This window comes from Patella vulgata, chromosome 2 (genome assembly GCF_932274485.2).
Source record: "Patella vulgata chromosome 2, xgPatVulg1.2, whole genome shotgun sequence".
NCBI classification, from domain to species: Eukaryota; Metazoa; Mollusca; class Gastropoda; family Patellidae; genus Patella; species Patella vulgata.
Genome location: NC_065880.2, coordinates 55,896,695 through 55,917,537, shown reverse-complemented (window position 1 = coordinate 55,917,537; position 20,843 = coordinate 55,896,695). Strand labels below are relative to the sequence as shown.

The 20,843-nt window shown below is 35.6% G+C and overlaps 1 long non-coding RNA gene across 1 annotated transcript in view; it reads left to right on the top strand.

Moving 5' to 3' along the window:
- Positions 1-5,504: 5,504 nt before the first annotated feature.
- The window catches only part of LOC126811303 (uncharacterized), a 29,548-nt gene continuing 14,209 nt past the window's right edge, over positions 5,505-20,843 (top strand). The window contains exons 1-4 of the long non-coding RNA XR_007675541.2: positions 5,505-5,565; positions 6,116-6,185; positions 7,969-8,062; positions 8,787-8,848. This is a non-coding gene — a long non-coding RNA (uncharacterized LOC126811303). The remainder of the gene's footprint in view (positions 5,566-6,115; positions 6,186-7,968; positions 8,063-8,786; positions 8,849-20,843) is intronic.

Sequence of the window (20,843 nt, the reverse complement as noted above, 5' to 3'; positions counted from 1 at the left end):
CGGGTCCAGGAATTTTGTTTTTATGGATTCCTATATACGAAATATCCGTTTCATCCAAATGGCTTTCCTGAATCCATTCCGTTTGTTTCACTTGGTATTCTAGCTGTCCCTTGTTTAGTCGTTTCTGCATGACTTCCCTGATACTCTGAGAATCTGTGTTCGATTTGGAAGGCGCACATTCGCTTTTCGTTACGGAATTTAACAGTTCGACAGTCTGACAACTTTTAGTATATACTGTCGGAAAAGCTAAAACGCTTTTGTCACGAGAGCATTTTGTAACGGTTTGACATTCACTATCTAATGTTGATGGCTTGGTAACTGCCTTGGCAAATTCACTAACTGCAGGAGATACAATGTCAACATATGGAATTTTAGTGCTTTCGTTTACGGCACATCTTTCTTTAAATTTTTGAGATCTCATGGCATCTCGTGCTCTTCTGCTGGCCGATTTCTTCACTCCGTTTTGACCAGAGACCTTTCGCCAAGTCAGAATTATAGAAATGTTGTTACCTCCATTTTCGATTTTCCATTGATGTGCCTCTGTATTCAAATCCATCACTTTGATTATTTCTTCTAATTTTCGTGGTATAATTTGTTCCATCTTCTTAATTCTTGGGGTACTCGCTTTGGCTTGTAAGAGGCTGGAATCTTACCACACAAGGCTTCTGCACCAATTGTGACCGTGAGGTCCGTCAGATATTACAAGAGTCTGGAATGGTTCTTCAAATCTTTAATACTGGAAACTTATAATAACAATTATCTACATACACTTACAGGACCGCGGATAACCGACTAGTACCTTATGCTACTAAGTCGGATAGACCTAAATGACTGACGTATCAAGTACAATCACATATTTATATGGAATTACTTCTAATCACTTGGCTAGATCAAGTGTTGACATAAATAAGCATTGATGTAATAATGTACAATATAAGAAATAAAACAATGGTAAATAAAATAATTAATAGATTAATCATACGATTGGCATGTTCACGAGACCGGCTATTTTAACAGTACAATTACTTTCTGTCTGTAAAAGTTTTACAAACAATATGGGATTATAATAATTTAACATGTCATTAGCATTACATAACATTTCATCATTGGCTAGTCACCTTTCAATAGCACACCTATAATTAATGTTTTAAAGGAATGGAATAGTTATTGTCCCGAGAGTTTAAATAAATTCAATCTGAAGGCTTTCACTTTTAAAATTAATAATGCATTATCTTAAATATTCAAGATTTAAATTATAACATATAACTACTATAACCTGCACGGTTATACTGACCCGAATTCCAAACAACCAATCAATCGTCGCGGGGTATGGGGGCATCACCCTCCCGGAGAAATATTTGAAAATTTAACCACCGCAAATGCGTTTTCTGCTATTCTAGCCCGTGTAAGCAACTCCAAAAGTATCCAATGGTTTTGTAACCGAAATCCCATTCTGAATTCCAACCATCCAATCAGACTGTTGCAGCTGCATTCACAAAATTTCGATGCCCGAAAAATGTATTATAAAGTAGAGTGGCTCCAGACAAAATGTTTTAATCCATAGTCAACTCAGTACAAATAAGTGGTATTCAATTAAAATAAAAGTAAAATTAGTGTTTTATTAGGGCTCGATGACTATGATGACAGATAGGGGAGCAAAACTAGAAATGCCCGAAAAAATTTCAGGTTTACAGACAGCGGCGCCGGTTTTCTTCGAGAGGCGAAGAAGCGGAGCTGACCTTGTATGGACCCCCATGAAAATTTTGGAATATTTGACGGCCGCAAACGCGTTTTACTGCTATTCCAGCCCGTAAAATTAGTGTTTTATTAGATTTCGGGCACTTTATTTTGCCAAGTATAGATGAAATAATTTTTTTTTTCACTTTACCCGTCTGCCCGAAAAGTTAGCTTGCCCGAAAGTTAGGGGGGCAGCTGCCCCCCCCCCCTGTCCCCCTGGCTCGTACGCCTATGGCAAAGGCACGAGCTTCAACTAGGGGTAGGGAGGTCTCCTCAAGACAATTTTGAAAAACAGGCTGCCGGAAATGCAGCCTGGCAGTATTTCATGTAATGATCGTTGAGGTAAAGTGTCAAACTAACGGACTTGCGAACCGTGACAAAGCCCAATCACGAGCGCCAAATGGGAGACCTTCCTCAGAAAATTTTGAAAAATAGACTGCGGGAAATGCTGTCTGACCGTATTTAGTCACGCACGGATCATCTTGATAAATAGATCTGACCAGATACCGTCCGTAGCCTGATCACTAGTTTATCCGACCAGAGAACAAAATGTCAAACGAACGGACTTGCGAACCTCAACGAAGTCCCCTTGTTAGCGCCAAAGTAGCGAGTCCAGGGACCTCCCCAAGAGAATTTTAAATATAGACTGTCGGAAATGCTGTCTGACAGTATTCAGGCACCGATTGTAGAGATAAATAGAGCTGATCAGATGCAGTCTGTCGTCTGATCATTAGTCTATCCGACCCCAGAGAGGAAAGTGTCAAATGAACGGACTTGCTAACCTCAACGAAGCCGCCGAAAATTTTGAAAAATTGACTGTCGGAAATGCAGTCTGGCAGTATTTCAGGCATTGATCGTCGAGATAAATAGAGCTTACCAGATACCGCCTGTCGCCAAATCACTAGTTTATCCGACCAGACAGGAAAGTGTCAAACGGACGGAGTGAGTGACTCAAAGTGAATGAATATTTTCGCCACGATATTTTGTGACATAGACTGCCGGAAATGCAGCATTTCAGACACTGCATAGTCGTCGAGATCAATAGAGCTGACCAGATACTGTTCGTCGCCAAATCACCAGCTTATCCGAATAGAGAGGGTTTTGTCAAACGAATGGAGTGAGTGTATCAAGTGTATGCATATTCTTGCAGCGTTGACCTATTCCCAAAAACTTTGAAGATCGTAAAAAGCACTTCCGAAGTGATTCACGTGGTATTATTTATAGTAGGTTTACAGCAGAATGGGCTTGGTAAGAAATCACTCAGACTCTACAACATGCAAGTCTATGACTGAATGGCGATGTGGGATTTAATCGGTGTGTCCTCACTGTGCCCACTTTTGATTAATCCAATTAATATGACAGACTGACTTATGTGTGTCCTTATAAAGACCGTGTAATGTGTAGGCTTACTGAACATAATTCATATTATATTCAAGTGTCATTTTTTGAATAAAATTCATCACTTTAACGATTACAGTGAGTTCATCTCACCAATTATAAGACTGAATATTTAGTCACTTTCAATATTTGTTTTTTTCCATCTAATTACCTATAACACCTAATCCTAATCCGCTTAATACACTAATCCTAATTAGACCTTAATTGGATTAATCAAAAGTGGGCACAGTGAGATGTAACCATTTAATCACTGTAGAAGGTATTGATTACAGAAACCCGAAACGTATCACAGATACTTTTTTTTATTTATTTTCTAAAATTATTGGGGGGAGGGGGCAAACAGAAGGCAGACCATAGGGCAGACAGAGGGCCAACCCCTTACCCCCCCCCCCTTGGCGCCGCCACTGGAAGTATGCAGTTTTAGCCTATAACCAACTCTCGACGTCATCGAAAGCCTGTGATATTTACTGGATGGGGATCCGATCTGTTGCTCAACTCTCATTCATGATTAAATCAAGAAATGGATAATCGAGACTTTGTATTTTATCGTACCGACTTTAGTAACAATGATCGAGGCTAGGCCCAAAATTCAATCGCTAAATTCTCGGTTCAGAGTGAATCAATTACTGGACTGAAGTTTTCAGCAAATTCCCCTTACATTATCTAGTTTTTAACTATTATAGTGAGAACTGTCAGCTCTTTATCTAATCTCCCATAATGTATCTTTAACAGACAAGAGAAGGGAAATGGTACTACTAAGAATATCAAGGAAAAAAATTTGAGGCAAGTGAACCTATCTGACTTCGAGTTGCCCCCTTGTGACTAGACTACTCATTTTTGGAGGGATTTTAGTGAGTTTTAGCATTTACTGAAAAATATCAGTTCGTGGATTTTCGAGTCTATGGTGTTTTTGAATACGATATAATGTTTGAAATTTCGTTTTTAATATAAAGATGACAATAAAATAATCAGTCCTTCTGCAGTTACAATTGAAGAAATATTTTGAAACAAAAACTTTAACCAGATAGTCATATTATTATTTCCATCATTGTTCTCTTCGGTCTAAAATGTATAGCATCACATTCGGAACAGTTCCTGGTTTTCTGATCTAGATAAAGCTCGTGACAAAGTCTACATGTGTTGAAGCTGGTACCTTTATGATACTATAATATATTCAAAATGGCTTATTTCTTGATTTTGAAACCATATTTATTGCGATTCGTTCAATTCCAGTCCCTCTGCGAGTTCTTTTCTTTTATGATCAGTTAAATATCTGTTTTCCCCAAATTTGCGTTGAAGTTCAGACAGTTGTTTGGCGCTAAAAGCTGTTCGTGGTCTTCTCATTCTTCCGAATATCTTTGTTCTGGATCCTGGAATATAAAATATTGTGTAGGCCTACTTATTTTAAATTGCTAAATGTTGATATTCAGTAGGCGTATATCCACTTCTGTATGTTAATGTGTAATTATAGCCCAAGTCGCTCCAAATAAGGATTGAACTCAAAATTTACCAAGCGGGGAGTCAAGGTGGGTAACGATCAGCCGGATCCCTAAACAGGCCGTCACCGGTTCGATCCCGGTATTTCCCAGCGTGGTAATGGACTGGAAGAAAAATCCAAGGTCCTGTGTACACGTTGGCGTACACGTAAAAGAGCTCTTGACAGATGGAATTCAATTGCTCTCCGGGCAAAATTTCCAACAAAGCACATTTTACACACAACAGTTGAAAACCCCGCCTTTAACAATCTCTGTACACACCCTATTACATATAAAGGCCTATGTTTGTTCGTATAATGTTTTATGCCCTTTTTATCAAAACTATCCTGTTTGGAGACAAGAAAAATGGCAAGAACTATATAGTCGTTCCGGGCCCGTAGACAGCTCTTAAAATTTGGTGGGGCTACGGAATTTTTTGGAGGGGCTGAGGATGTGGACGGCTAAGAACGCTCCTAAGAAATCATTATTGTTGGCAAAATATTGGGGGGGGGGGCTAATTCGATTTTTTTTTTCGGGGGGGGGGGGGGCTATGTGAAATATATTTATTATATGTTTTATATTCCTTGTATGAGGAGAGAGGTGATTGACCATGCCTGTTCTCCAATCCTTTTCATCTATTTGAAATAAAATATTGTTTCCCCCAAAAAAGTGTTTAGTTGATTGATATAAAGTGAGGTCACAAACCCCAAACTATCACCGACAGTTTTCATTGTTTTAACCAGCCACAGATTACAGATCACTTTTTGTGAAGAAAGTAGTATCATGATTCTTTTATCCAGACGCACTGTGGAAGAGATATACACTGTAAGCGTCTGGGTAACCGAGAGGCCAAAGCGCGTGAATAATTTTATTGCGTTGTGTCACTGGGCAACTCACAAACGGACAATTCAATTTTAAATTAGCTGACGAAGAGAATGGAGCTTGTTCTTTTTAGGTAGGTAGGAATAGATTTTTGATTAAATATGTATTGTTGTGGCCTATATGTTTATTCTAAATTTTTGATTTTCTATTTTGTTGTACCAGTTTTTCAAAGTTAATTTGTGTTCGTATTTTTTTTAAAAAAATAAAAAAAAAAATAAATAAAATCACTGCAGTATAATAATGGACTTTGAAGTAAAACCTCTAGCACAACACGGAGAAAAAAATCAACAATGTTTATCAGTAAACATTACCTGATTTAGCCCCACAGATATAAAAGAAATTTTGAAAACCCGGATAACAGACAGAAAATATTTGTTTTTAAAAAATCAAACACCCGCGTTCTTAAATTGTCCCCATGCACCAATTAATAGGAAAAAAAAGTAATAGACTCTCTGTTTCATGGCTTGAAACAAAATGTGTGAAGGCGCCGCAGTTTTTATCCCGTTGTATCGCCCCATCAAATTCTCTACATAGTAAACAGACAGTATATAATAAGTGACTGATCGGGTTTGATCTTCTGTTTTTAATAGACAATGTCAAATTCAACCAATTTTTCATTCTAGTCTCGAGAATAATCTCATTCCATGGTAATGGAGATTGGAAGTAGGCAAAATCTAGTATAATAAGTTACAGGTGAGCTTTTCTAGTGTTTGAGTATATATTTAAACGTCCTTTTTTATACGCCCACATTTTCATGTGGGCGTATTATGTCGTTGCCCCTGTCCGTTCACTATTTATTTGTGATCGACACTCTACAGGTCATAATTTTTATCTGATTTTGACGAAACTCGAAATATAGGTCTATCTCTTGCCAGTTCTCAGGTCCTTTCGATATTGGCATGTATCAGACCATAACTTCATGGATTATGGCCCCTGATTGTACCAAAAATCACACTTTTAGCTTGTGGACACTCTGGAGGTCACTTTAACTTTCACCCGATTTTGATGAAACTTGAAATGCATGTTTATAACCCAACGATCATGGTTCCTTTCAATATTTGCGCATATTGGATTGTAAATTTCTGAATTATGTCCCCTGATTGTACGAAAAATCGCGTTTTTTGCTTGTGGTTCCTGTAGAGGTCATGATGCATACTGCACGCAGCGACCCATCTACGTCATACTTCCCAGAATGTGACACTGCACTGATTACCCACCATTTAAAACGTTCACGTGATCATTTTGGGGCGGGACTTATCGACTATACACCGTTTTGTTTAGACAACAGAGTAAAAATAACCCAAGCACGTGTGTTTTATGTAAACACGCCATGTCGCTGACACTCGCGTAAAAGCGATAATATATAATATGTGCTATGGGTAATATTGCAATAAATTCTTTACCATTGTAAACTGTCTTTAGAGTTTCAATCTGTTTATCTTTCAAAACAAGGTTAGATACTCCTAAATTTGTTTTCGCAAACAAAACCGCCTCTGTGAAATTATGTTTCATGGGCGCCGCCATATTGAATAATTAGAGGACTATTTTGTGATTCGGCTTTGATTAGTTTGACATCTTTCACACACACAGCGGCTAAATAAACATATTTAATTTCATTCAATATGACAATAAAAGAGAAATAAATACTTTTAAAAATTCTAAAAGCATACTCAGTGTTTTCGACTAAAATCGTCGATGTAGGAATTAAAATGTCGGTTAATTAGCTTAGGGCCTATTCTCAGCCGGAGCTAGCTGTAGATAGGCAGCCTAAGTTTGGGATGGTCATAATGTTTATCTGATTTAAAAATATATCACCATTACACACTAAGATCTTGGTTCCTTTTGATAATCGCGGATACCGAACTTAACTTCCTGGATTATGGCCCCTGATTGTTCGAAAAAATCACATTTTCACCTTGTGGATTCTCGATAGAGGTCACAATTTTTTTTCCGATTTTAAAAACCATTTAAATACATCATCATTCCACCATAATGAAGGTTGAATTCGAATTTCGTGAAAATCGAAATGAAACTGCCCGACAACATGGCCGCTCTTTGTACGCAAATTATGTAGATTTGTGTAATACGAAGGTGTGGACCCTTTAGAGATCACATTTCTTATCTGATTTTGATGAAACTTAAAACATAATCTTTATATCCGAAAGATCTGTCCCTTTTGATATTTGCACATTTCAGGCCATAACTTTCTGGATTATTGCCCCTGCAATTGTACAAAAAAATCACGTTTGTTTTTAGCTTGTTCTCAATCCATCTCTTGCAAAATGTGGGTGTATCCTGCCTGGCATCTGCTGGTTCACACTTAGAGGAGTGCTGTTCACGTGTTATATTCATTTCAAGCCGATAAAGTATTTCATATAAAAAAAAATATAGTCAAGATCAATAAGATAAACCACAGAAAAACGTGCACATATTTACAAGAGAGTTGCATACAAAATTATTCTGTTCTTAATTTCAGCATGGGCCATGATTTCAAGTTACCTCATTCAGCCATTGCTGAAAGATGTTTTTATTTAAACAAGTTGTTTGATGTGTGAATGATAGAGGTCCATGTACGTTGTATATTTATCTTATTCTGGGCTGCCCTTATAAATGAATAAATGATTCTTTTGAAAAATGAATTGATGTCCGGTCAATATATATTTTTCTTGGATTAGAACCAATATATGTTTGTAGTAATGAAGTCAGAGTCATTATGTTAATGCCAGTAGGGCAGGGTAAGTTGGCGCCAGATATTATATTTTGTTTGTATGTTTAAAGTATAAATTTGTTAAATAAAAATATTTCTGAAAAACTTCATGCGATATTTCATATGGGCTAGTTGACAAAAATTTAAATATTTTTGTTCTTTTGGATTAACAGATCAATGACAGAGATATGATTGGGTATATATAGGTCGTAGAGATGATGACCATATTGCTGGGTGAAGATGATGGGACAGTTTTTTATCATGGATCAGGTAATCTTAAAAGGCAAGTCCTGATTGATTTTATCACCAACGCCAGAAATATCTAAACCAGTCCATGGTTTATAATATTCCTTATTATTTAGTAATTAAAAAGGTGAATATTATTCTTTAAAAAAAAGCGCTGCCGTTCTCAACAGGTCTTATGTGTGGTTGGAAACTGTTTGGATGCCATTGTTGCAGGCTGGTTGCTACCCCCACTGTTTGCTATTAATCCTCTAATAAATACTAACATTTCCAAATGTAAATTTCAGCATTATTCTGGTCAAGTACATGTAATTTTGATTTTTTTTGTACCGGTATCTTTTCAGGTGTATGATGGTTCAACCTATTTGCAACCTGGGTTGGAAAATGATAGATTGGCAATAACAAGGTTAGTTTTTAAATCAATAACTAACCCGCTCCCCTTTTTATTGCAGCAATGTGTTAATTGCGAAATTCTGTATAAATTGTCCTAATCTGTAGATGTACAGCGAGACCTGACAGGGACCAGGTGTGTTTTTCTGTAGTCCGTATTCTTGGCTGTGAAAAACTTAACTTCACAAATAACTTATGGAATGCCCACGATTGCCAAAAAGCATGAATTTCTAACTTACGGAATACCCAATACTGCCAAATATCATAAATTTCTAATTTCGAAGGCAAGTTCTGTCCCCTTAGAGCACCACTTCTCTATTAAAATCTTAATGTCACTGGTACAGAAATGTTCAATAAAATGTTATATTGTAACATATTAACATACAATCTGTTTCACAGAGGATTTAGGAAAGTCTTCTAATATCTCCATAAAAGATGACTGTCTTCAACACGTGACGTCACATCACGCGGCGTCAATCATTGGCTCAATGACGCGTGCATTGTTTACATAAGACCTTCTTGGTTCTGGCAGAATGGTGCATTTTACTCATTCTAATACCCATTTACACTAAATAGGAAATAATTTTTACCTACAAATACTTCAAACGTCTTTATTTATTTTTCTAATACCTTAAAAAAAATGTTTGAGAATTTAATTTGTCGGAGGAAAAATGTTGCATCGATGTCATCCTTATCAGTGATTGTAGCGGCCTAGCAAATATTCACTGCTGATCAGTGTGATGAACATATTATGACTAACAATGATAGTACACACCCTATGCATTTCATGAACAGTTGTTTTCTTTTTTAATTTTAATATTTTGATAGATTTTAATTGCAGTTATTGAATCATGGTAGTATAATGTTAGATATTGTAAACTTTATTATTTTAACAATGTATTATGAATAGATGACCAAATCTTCTTCTTACCAATACGCAAGGCCCTCTTGCTTTAAGTTAAACCGAATAACTCATTCAGTATTGTTTATCAATTTAATATTTGGGAAATTCATAAAATTCTTTCGGCGCCTATACTTTAAAAACCCAAAGGCCCTTTGTTGACTACATTACGTGTACTAAATAAGGACGAAAGATGCATGTGTCGTTTTTTACCTAAATAAATACTACCAATTAAAATGCAATAATTGATAAAGGTAATTCAATGTAAAACATTGGTGTCATGCATCGGTCAGCAGTCATCATCATATATTTGTAAATTTATATACAAATGAAGACATGTTGCAAACAACTACTACTGCCAACCTGCAGCTATGTAAAACATTGGTGTCATGCATCGGTCAGCAGTCATCATCATATATTTGTAAATTTATATACAAATGAAGACATGTTGCAAACAACTACTACTGCTAATCCGCAGCTAAATACAAATATGTATATAAGGGAATGAGTTGTAATAAAATAGAAATCTGCTGAAATCTACACTGAAATGCCATCACATTGTCAATTTTTTAACAATAATTTAAACATACATTATGCTAGAGCTAAATCTGCCTATTACATGTCTTTCTTTAGGCTTGAAATATTATATAAATTATCAGTTAGACATTAATTAACTTATCCAAACCATAATAAACACTGGATGTCATCTTCACTGGATTGAAATCCAATCTGCTGCTCAATGCTCATTGATGATTAATCAAAAAAATGATTACTTTAATAATGATGATCAGGGATAGGCTTAAAATTCAAAAGCTGTAATCCTGGTTCGTAGTGGAGCAATTTGACTGAAATTTTCAACATCTTCTATTTACGTTATCTATTTTTTTTAACTATTATAGTCAACTCTTTATCTAATCTCCCATAATGTATCTTTAACACATCAAACTTCTTTATATGACAGCCGTGGAAAACACGAATAAGTGATACGATCATGATAAATTATCGGGGGAAAAAAATATATCCTTAAATATCACGTTGGTAGTAACCTTATGTACTATTATTATGCCACGACAATATCAAAGCTGGTGATGAAAAAAACAATCAGACAAGCTACGATCGGTGACATTATCTTTGTTTCAATCCTAGTCACCATACCTTTACAATCGCGCTTATAGGATCGCTGCAACATTGTGTACTGACTACTCCAGTTAAATCAAGTCATTTCAACATCACTTAAACATACATTATGCAAGAACTAAATCTGCCTATTGTAAATATTTATTTAGGCTTCAGTTGATGTTATAGAAATTATCAATTAAACCTTTATTTACATGACAAGCCCAAAATCTACTCTGTAGACCCTCAGATGGCTTGGATACAGCTTGGATTTAAACGGTCGTCCATTTAAAATTAAATCAATAAATAGCTGACCAAGCAAACGTTTACCGTTTGGTGACATCAGTACCGGAAACTGGTGAGGAAAGGCTTGCCAAGCGAGGGTATCATTGCCATTGAGAATGTTACTTGATAATCGAGAATATGTGGGTGGAGTTATCGTCTGTCAATCAAATGATCGGCAATTCTCGTAGACGGTGCAGACACAGTTGATGCCTATTTCTAGTCCAAACTTCCAACGGTGACAACTCCGTTCAGATAAAGTAATTTGCTTGAAATTTTCAATATTTTCTTTATCATCTATTTTTGAATTATTATAGCAAGAATGGTCAACTCTTTATTAAATTCTTAACTAATGTATCTTTAACTTTAAGATCTCCCATAGGTCACATTGCTTTTGATTACCACTTACCCTCAACTCACAGGAAGTTACATATACCATATTTAAAGATGCACTATTCAAGAACTAAATCTGCCCATTGCAGGTTTTTATTTTGGCTTCAAATGTTATATAAATTATTATGAAGACATTTATTCACATGACAAGCCTATAATCAACTCCCTAGACCATCGGATAGCAGAGCTTTAAACCGATTGAAATGCGATCGCCATTTAATGATTTAATTTAAAAATTTAGAAGCAAGGCTGAGTCTCGAGTAACATTGCTACGGTAATAAACAATATTTGCCAAATCTTGTCAAAACTTCAAACAGTGATAAAGTAATTTGAATAAAATTTTCAATATTTAAATTTTGAATTATCTATTTCGAATCTTTATGGCAAAAGCGGTCAGCTCTTAGTCTAAATCTTACAGAATGCATCTTTAAGTCAAATCTAATAGTTAAGTGACTAACTTAGGCTTAAGATTTGCTTTGATTATGGACCATCTTGACAGTTGGTATTAGTTGAAGAGTAAGTGGAAATGTCACCACTTGGCTAAATTCTCCTCCCTCAAATTTCATGCAAATTCCTAGTGAACAAAATATAACCATGTGTTATTCTCAGTGACTTAAGTAAATATCTACAAGACATTAAACCCCATTCCACTTAAAATAATAGATTTGATTTGATTCTAATATACATTGACTTTTAGTGAAGGTTTCTATTCCAGTCACAAGATGAAACAGGTGTAAATGTTTTTGTATTTTGTATACAGGTTACTATTGGTAACATACTGATTTACTAACTATACTACCATACAACATGTTACATACCCATAGGCATACAGGGAAATTTTTGACTGGGGGGGGGGGGGGGCGGTGGTGGTTGGTGCCCATAAAATGTAGTTAGGTTCTTAGTATGTTACATAATAGTAATAAATTCACTGTTAAATTGGAAACATTCAAGAACACAATATTTTTTTTTTATACAAATTTTACAAAGTACAATTGTGTGCCCAAATTTTCCCAGCATTTGGTGCCCAAAATGGGGGGGGCGCCCGCCCTCCCAGCCCCCCCAGCTCGTACGCCTATGTACATACCAGATGAATTTATTGGCGTTATAAAACGTCATTCTTACAATCCAGACTGCATTATAGAAACCATCCACTTTGTCTGATTTGTATATAATCGACAGACTACAGGAGGTAATCAAACAGAAGAAGTGTTAAGTGACAATGTTGATCTGTTGAGGTTGCTTGGTTTTACTTGAGATATTTTTTCTAGAGACAAGTTTAGCTTTCTCTATGCAGCGCTGTTTGTTTTGCGATCCCTGGTGTGAGCTTTCTAGCTTATATTTATTCCGATATTCTCACAATCTGTGTCTCTAGTTTATCTTAAAGGGTAGTTGTAGGGTGTGAAGATCAACATTTGTCAGTTACAGCTTACAACCAGATAGACAAAATAACAGAAGATGAGGTTTATGACGATGTTGTTTGTAGTCTTGTTGTTTGATTTACTTCTTAGAGATTTACTAGTGATTCACACTATGGTTCAGACCTTTCTTATTTTGGTTTAGTTTGTTTCTAATGTGTGCACATCGTTTCTGATTGCTTTCTTCTGTGATTCCTGATGTCGCGTATATCTTAACCTCTGGATCCAGTTATTTTTTATGACTGGTAGTTGGCAGTCCATGACTAATCTATGGTTATGGACTTTGGATATCTTCCTGATCACTAGTTATCTTAAAGAAGGGGAGTTTTAGAATTCGAGGTATATTGTGTTCCTGTAAGGTGTAACATTTGTCATAACCTCATATCCTAGCTATACATGATAGAGATGACATAACACAGGACGGAGACCACTCAAGATGGCCGACTTCTGATATACAGCCTTGATGGTTTTTATCAGTTGTTATAAATGGCCTCTTAGAAGCCTGGTGGATTCATACGGTGGAAAGTATAGAAAGACAGACAATGTGTTCTGTTTAACAAAATAGGAAATATTTAGGTCTGTAGAGTCCTGCAATCTGATTAGAAATCTTTACTAAAAGTCAATGTATATCTAAATCAAATCACATCTGTTATATTAAATGGAATGATGTTTAACATCTTGGTGATACTTATCTTATGTTATTTTGAGACTAACACTAGGTTGTTTTTATTTACTATAGTCACATGGACAATACTGCAGAGGACTGTGGGATTTCATCTTACCCATCTTTAGTTTCTACTGCCAAGTCCTCTTGTACATACATGGCACTGAGCATGGGAGGATATCGATTTTTTGTCTGATTTGAACAACTAGGTACACTTTCCTTGTCAATTCACCACAGGCTTTACCTCTGTCAATCGGGACTTGTTAGGTTCTTTTAAGCCCAGATTCAAACCCGGGTCATTCTAATCGGGAATAAAGTCCAACCTCATTTTTTTTTCTCCTGGTCCTCTGGTTTCCCCCCACTGCTAAAGACCATTACGCGCAACTAAATTATTAAAATAAAATTGAACCATATGTTAGTCCAGAAAGGACCTCGCTTGTGTCGAGTGGACATTATCCCCCCCTCTCTCTCTCTCATGTGTCCTTACTGTATATATTTATAAATATATAAGCTTACACTTACTGTACATTATTACAAATACATAATATCCTGTGATATAAATAAAATATAATATCCCTTTGCTCTTGTCTCCTTAAAGGTACATTAGTTAAGAGTTTAATAAAGAGTTGGCCATTCTTGCTATAATTTAAAAATAGATGATAAAAAAAGAAAATATTGAGAATTTCAGTCCAATTACTTTATTCTGAACGGAGTTGTCATTGTTGGAAGTTTGGACTAGAAATAGGCATCAACTGTGTCCGCACCGTCTTCGAGAAATGCCATTCGTTTGATTGACAGACGATAACTCCACCAACATATTCTCGATTATCAAGTAACATTCTCAATGGCTATGGTACCCTTGCTTGGTAGGTCTTTCAAAACCAGTTTCTGGTGGTGACGTCAGTGACTTACGGTAAACGTTAGCTTGGTCAGCCATTTCTTGATTTAATTTTAAATGGACGACTGTTTAAATCCAATCTGTATCCAAGCCATCAAAGGGTCTACGGAGCTGATTTTGATCCTGTCATGTAAATAAAGGTCTAATTAAGCCTAAAGAAAGACTTGTAATAGGCAGATTTCGCTCTTGCATAATGTATGTTTAATGTACATATTTATAAGTCCTGGCTCTTGTCGCATTACAGTACCGGTATATATTTATAAGTATATCCCTTGTCTCATTACTATATATATTTATAAATTATATTACCAATGTTTAAAATTTCACTATTAAGCCTTCTAGTTTTGTTTCTCATTATCAAATATTTTCTGCCAATAAGCCTTTCATTACCGAAACATCGTTTATCTGATGAAGTATTAATTTTTAATAAATTAAATCAACATATAAATAGCAAAAATACTTGTTGATATATCAAGATGGATGACCCTACTACAGGCTCAGTTCTTTTAATTTCAATTTTGTATTTCTGCCATTTCAATTTAATGGTGAAAAAAGTCGTAAAATTTAGCTATTTACAATCGACTCAGCGTATTCATATTTTATACGCCCACATTGAAATGTTGTATAAGGTCATGAGATAAGGAATCCTATTGATTTTCAACAATTTCCGATAATTACTACCAGAGTTATGGCCCTTGATTACTTTGAAAAATCTTGTGGATGCTTTAGAGACCATAGTTATCATCTGATTGATTTTATATTTATACACCGTGTTTACAGTCATGAGACGAAGATGCCTATATATCATTGTTTTGATTGACTTCAGATTGATACAGAGTTTAAGGCCTTAAGACGAACATGTATATATTGTAATATATAAAATTCAGTCCTGTACATATTATTATATATTTTTGCATTCTTTGATTGTTATATTGTTATCTAAGTTTTAGATCATTTGTTAAATTATTAGTAGGGGGCGAGGATTTCGGTACTGGTATATAGTGTGATAACCGCCAGTCGATTTGTAAGATGTCAAATCAAGGCCTCGTGTAAACAAACCATTTCAACTAATATTTTGTATAAAACTAACAAGGTTTACTTACTTGTTAGCCTCTCGAATAATCTTCCCCATATTTGTGCACTTATTATTAATTACAACATTGCATAGTTCTTTTCCGAAACGTTCAATTTTGCATTAGAATAGTCCTTAGTTACGGGCACATTCATAGTTCACAACGTAGACGTCCATCTTGTGTCACGTTGATCTTAGCACCGACTTGTCAGATTTTTATATAATATTTCTATTTGCTTAATGATTATGCTTATTGTACATCATTGCCAAGACTAGTAATTCATCTTGGTTGCTATAATAATTATTACGGGTTTTAATATGTTTTATGGCCAAAGGGGACGTAGTTCAATTGGATTAGGGGATCACGTGGCTAAGTGGGTAAGACGCTAGCTAGCTAGCCTGGAGGTCGGGTGTTCGATCCCTGCATTGGCTGAGAAAGTTCATCCAGATTTTCCGGCGTGATTCTCCCTTGTCAGTGATGCAGGACGGTGGGGCTGACAAGGAAAGCTGTCTAGTCGTTCGAATGGGACAAAAAACCGAGGTCCCGTGTACATATTGGCGTGCACGTAAAAGATCCCTTGGCAGTTGGAATTCGATATAAGAGTAGGCCGTAGTGCCGCTGTCCGGGCAAAATTCCCCTCATAGCACACTGTATGGCGTATGCCCGTCTTCATTAGCCCAGGTTAGGAGCAGAACAGTAGGACGTTAAACTCCATTTCATTTCAGTTCAATTGGATTATATTGTTACCTATTATGTCTTGAATAATCATGCGTGGTATGGTAACATTTGACAAAATTACGCTGTTCATAGTTATTGTCCGTTTTGTCTGTTTATAATCAATCTTTTCGTTGTACATCTCAAATTATTCCTGATCAAATTTAAGTAAAACGGACAAGAACCGGACAAGTTCGATATATTATTTCAGTAGACTATTTTAACGTCGAACACTTCAATTTTCAAAGAGTGAACAGTGAGAAAAGGACAGCTATTGATTGGTTAATGACATCACGTGATACTCTAATTTTCTTATATAAAGTGTGCTTGAACGTCGGAAGGGCAGATAACGGTTCGTCGTATCCACGGCTAACTATCATCATAATACAGAGAGCTAAAATCGGAAATTCTTAATTACAACCTCTTGACAAATTATTTAATTAGAAAGGTGAGAACCGTACCTGCCAGGGAACTTAGATATACATTAATGTTTCGAACTGGAATACCATCGTATTACGTTCATTAGTAGGTAGATGAGTAGGCCTCCATTATTTTCGGGTTAACAATATGTAATAGGGAATTGCGAACATTATCTCCCACCACGCCGGACACCCTTTTTTTAACATGTTATATAATATTTAGCTAAATGTATTTCATTGTTATTTTTAAATCTTTACCACGAAATAAAGGACCAGGCATATTGAACGTCTTATTAGCCTTAGTCGTTACTTACAGGGTAGGGGAAATAAAAAGTTATTCCCCTTTAATCGTTGGGACTAGCTTCAAAGAATCCCGTATCTTGAAAGTTTGGGCTGGGTGTTATATAGTATACGATGGATGAGGGATGGGAGTGCATGAATGGAATCGGAAAAAAGGAGGAAACCACAATATCGGCGCCATCTCGGAGATCCTAACAAGATCCGCTTTCGGCGATCTTCCCCTCCCATCCCCACATTTAATTTATCGTAGGCTCCGATACGGACAGGGTGTCGGTAACCTTACAATATGTAATAAACCTGTAGCACTAATGCATGCAATCTAAATAAGAATGTATTAAACGTTTTTAAATTTCTTTTCATTTATCAATGGTTATTTACCGTCCATGTGTGTCATGCTCATGTGGATATCTGTATAATAGTTTCATTGGTACAGGAAGGGATATCAGTTTAAGGGTAACATGCACCGATGAAGCCTGTCATCACTGCATTGCAGTTCTAGTTGTAATTGTATTTTATATTTTAAAGCATACCACGAAACTGTCTATTGTACTAGTTGATTAATTATTATAGTGTTACATGACTTTCCAATTCCAGCACCCTGAGTTGGTGTGATAGTATCACCAACGTTTCGGGGCTATTCTGCGTTTGAATATGCACCCAGGTGATACATATGTAATATTTCATACAAATGGATGAGCTAGGATTGGGGGTGTATAGCTCATTCGTGGAGAAGTATTCTAGTGAAGGTGGTCACTGTGCATTATAAGTCCAATCCCTGTATATTTTCATGTCTCTTCTGTCTGTGTAGGGGTCTTTTAAACAAACCAATTTGCATACAGACAAAAAGACAATCATTTCAACAAATCAGATTAAAGATGAAACATGAAAGAAGTTAAATTGATATATAAATTTCATTGGGTAAAAGTTTTACAGTAAATAATAATAGAATTAGTTAATAAGCTTTAAGCCCTAAATAAAGTAAGAAGTGTTGACACTTGCTTGGCACTGATCTGACTTCATTGTTATAACACAGTCAAGACCATTGTTGCTTTTAGGCAATTACTTTATAGACTTTAAATCAAAATATTAACATTAAAAGTAAAGGCAGACAGACTAATAACCTTTAATGTTAGCTATATTGCCTATGTACGTGAATAAAGAGTAAAGAATTAAATAATGCATTCTTAAAATAAAATTTGAAAAAGAACTAAAAATTAGTATCATTGTTCGGTGATAATAGCGAGAGGTGGTGAATATTCATTAGAATAGCTTTAATATAGCTTGTGATTAAGACATAACACCACATTTTCCAAGCCCCTGTCCTCCCATCGTCCATAGTTTCTTGTGAGCACTCTGCAGACTACATTTATCACCCAATCTTTTTTAAATGTTTGTGTTTTTTACACTAGGGAACCTTTTGAATTTCAACAATTTTCATTCATTACGTTAAACATACATTATGCAAGAGCTAAATCTGCCTATTGCAGGTCTTTATTTAGGCCTGAAATGTTGTATAAACTATTAGACAGACGTTTATTAACAAAACAAGACCATAATCAACTCTCGATGACATCGGATACTCAAGATTTTAACTAGATTAAAATGGTTTGCCATTTAAAATTTTAATTTAAAAATAGGAAAGCGAGGCTAATTCTCGAATATACCAATCCCCTTTTTACCACTATGCACACATCTTGTCAAAACTACAAACAGTGATAACTTGGTTCAGAATGAAGTAATTTGAATGAAATTTTAAATATTTTCATTTTACATTATCTATTTGTGAGCTATTATATCAAGAATGGTCAGCTCTTTATCTAAATCTTACGTAATGTATCTTGGCCCTTATTTCACTCTTTGGAGCCTTTTGAATGCTCTGACAAACTATATTATCTGATCTGTATTAAATTTATATGCATAATTTAAAGTGGTAAAGCAAAGAAGCCTATTGATTTCCAGCAATTTCCATAAATTCTAGAGTAATGACCCGTGTTTCACTTTGTGGAACATTATGAAGACCCTTAACAACAAAATGTTTCCCTCCTTTCTGTATGGAATTTAGATGGATTATTCAAATTAGAGAAACAAGAAGCCTAAGCTTATAGGTATGATCAGATCTGTATTAAATTTATATGCTTTACTTAAATTCGTAAAATATAGAATTCTGTTGATTTTCAGCATCACTAATGTACCAACTTAAGATTTTGCCTTGTGACCATATGCTTCGTTACTTGGCAATATGTCTTTATATAGGCCAACCGTTCATATTTAAGAGTTTATACATGTATATAGTTTGGGCGAATATAGTTGTCACCCTGTCTGACCACCGTAATCTCAGTTAATAATAGCAATATAAACCACAGCATTTTACAGTTTCATGCAAGGACAACCCATAACGATTTTCAACAAACCACAACCTTACATTCATGAGTAATCCCTCGTTTTTACAAAACCTTGTTGATGCGATAAATTCTACAGTTTTTAACAGCTTTTCTTTTAAAGAATTGGGTTTATGAGAGGAAGAATCCTATCAATTTTCACGGCTTCCGTTCCGTAGTTACATCCCGTTGTCCGAAAACCTTAATCCTATCGAGTTTTCCCCTCCGTTTTCTGAGAGTACCTTGATAACGCTTTAGAGACTACAGTTTTTATCGTTTATTTTTTCAAAGCATTGGGATCATAGGAGGATGAATCCTATGGTTCCTGAATTACATCCGCACCTCTCTTCTCCAAAGGTTAATTTGATCGAGACTAAAGTTTTGAATTATTTTATTTCAAATTTTGTGTGAAGGGTTGGGTTATTGACAAGATGAACTCTATCGATACTCTGATATCTTCATTAAAAGTTAATCTGCTGAAGGATACTTCATTTATTATCGTAGCAATGGTACTTGAGAGTCGAGAGTATTTAGCACTTTTTTTGTCAAAACTTCAAACATTAATAACCTTTGATCAGAATAAAGTAATTTGACTGAAATATTCATTTTTCATTATCTATTTTTAAGTAATAATAGCAAGAAAGGTGAGCTCTATCTAAGATTTGCGTAATAATCTTTAAAATGTATTTATCTATTTTGTCTGAGAGAAGAACCTCCCCTATATCTGGTATAAATAGTTCAAATAACATACCCACTCTCCATCACATTACAGTAAGAGATTAATTGTAAGTAGTAGTTATTAGCTCACTTTCTGAGGTGTATCGGTGAATATCAGGACAGTTTTGGTCGAGGGGCCCAGCCGAGGCGGCTCCCGACCAAAACTATCCTGATATTCACAGATACACCGAGGAAAGATGCTAATAAGTTACTTACATCACATTTCTATCGAGTATTGTGAAGCAAAATGTGAAAAATAGTATTTATTATCGAGTCGTTTCAACCTAAAAGTGACAAATACTTTCTGCTCTTTCATTATTTATCCCTTTCTGAGCCTCACGTTACATTTCATGGTAGAGTGATTTCGCAGTGGAGAGACGACCTGAGTAGTATTTACACGTGCGTCTTGCTATCACGTGTTTGTTTAGACCACATCGTCAAAACAACTTGTCTATGGCGTAGAGGACTGCGATATTATTAAATGTGGTGTAAAGGAAATGCGAAACGTGGGTCATTCCTGGTGAAAGTATGCATCGGCGGATGGTTCTTCCGTTGAAATTTATTTGTAACAAAGTTTATGACTTTCTAGGCGTTTTTTTCATCCAGCTTATTTTCAATGCCTGTGAAGTGTACAGCAAGAGAACTGCGCCTTCTATCATCACAATTGATTAAAATAATTATTCAATATTCTAATTTATATATTTTGCATATTAATATAAATCAAACCAAATTATGAAATAG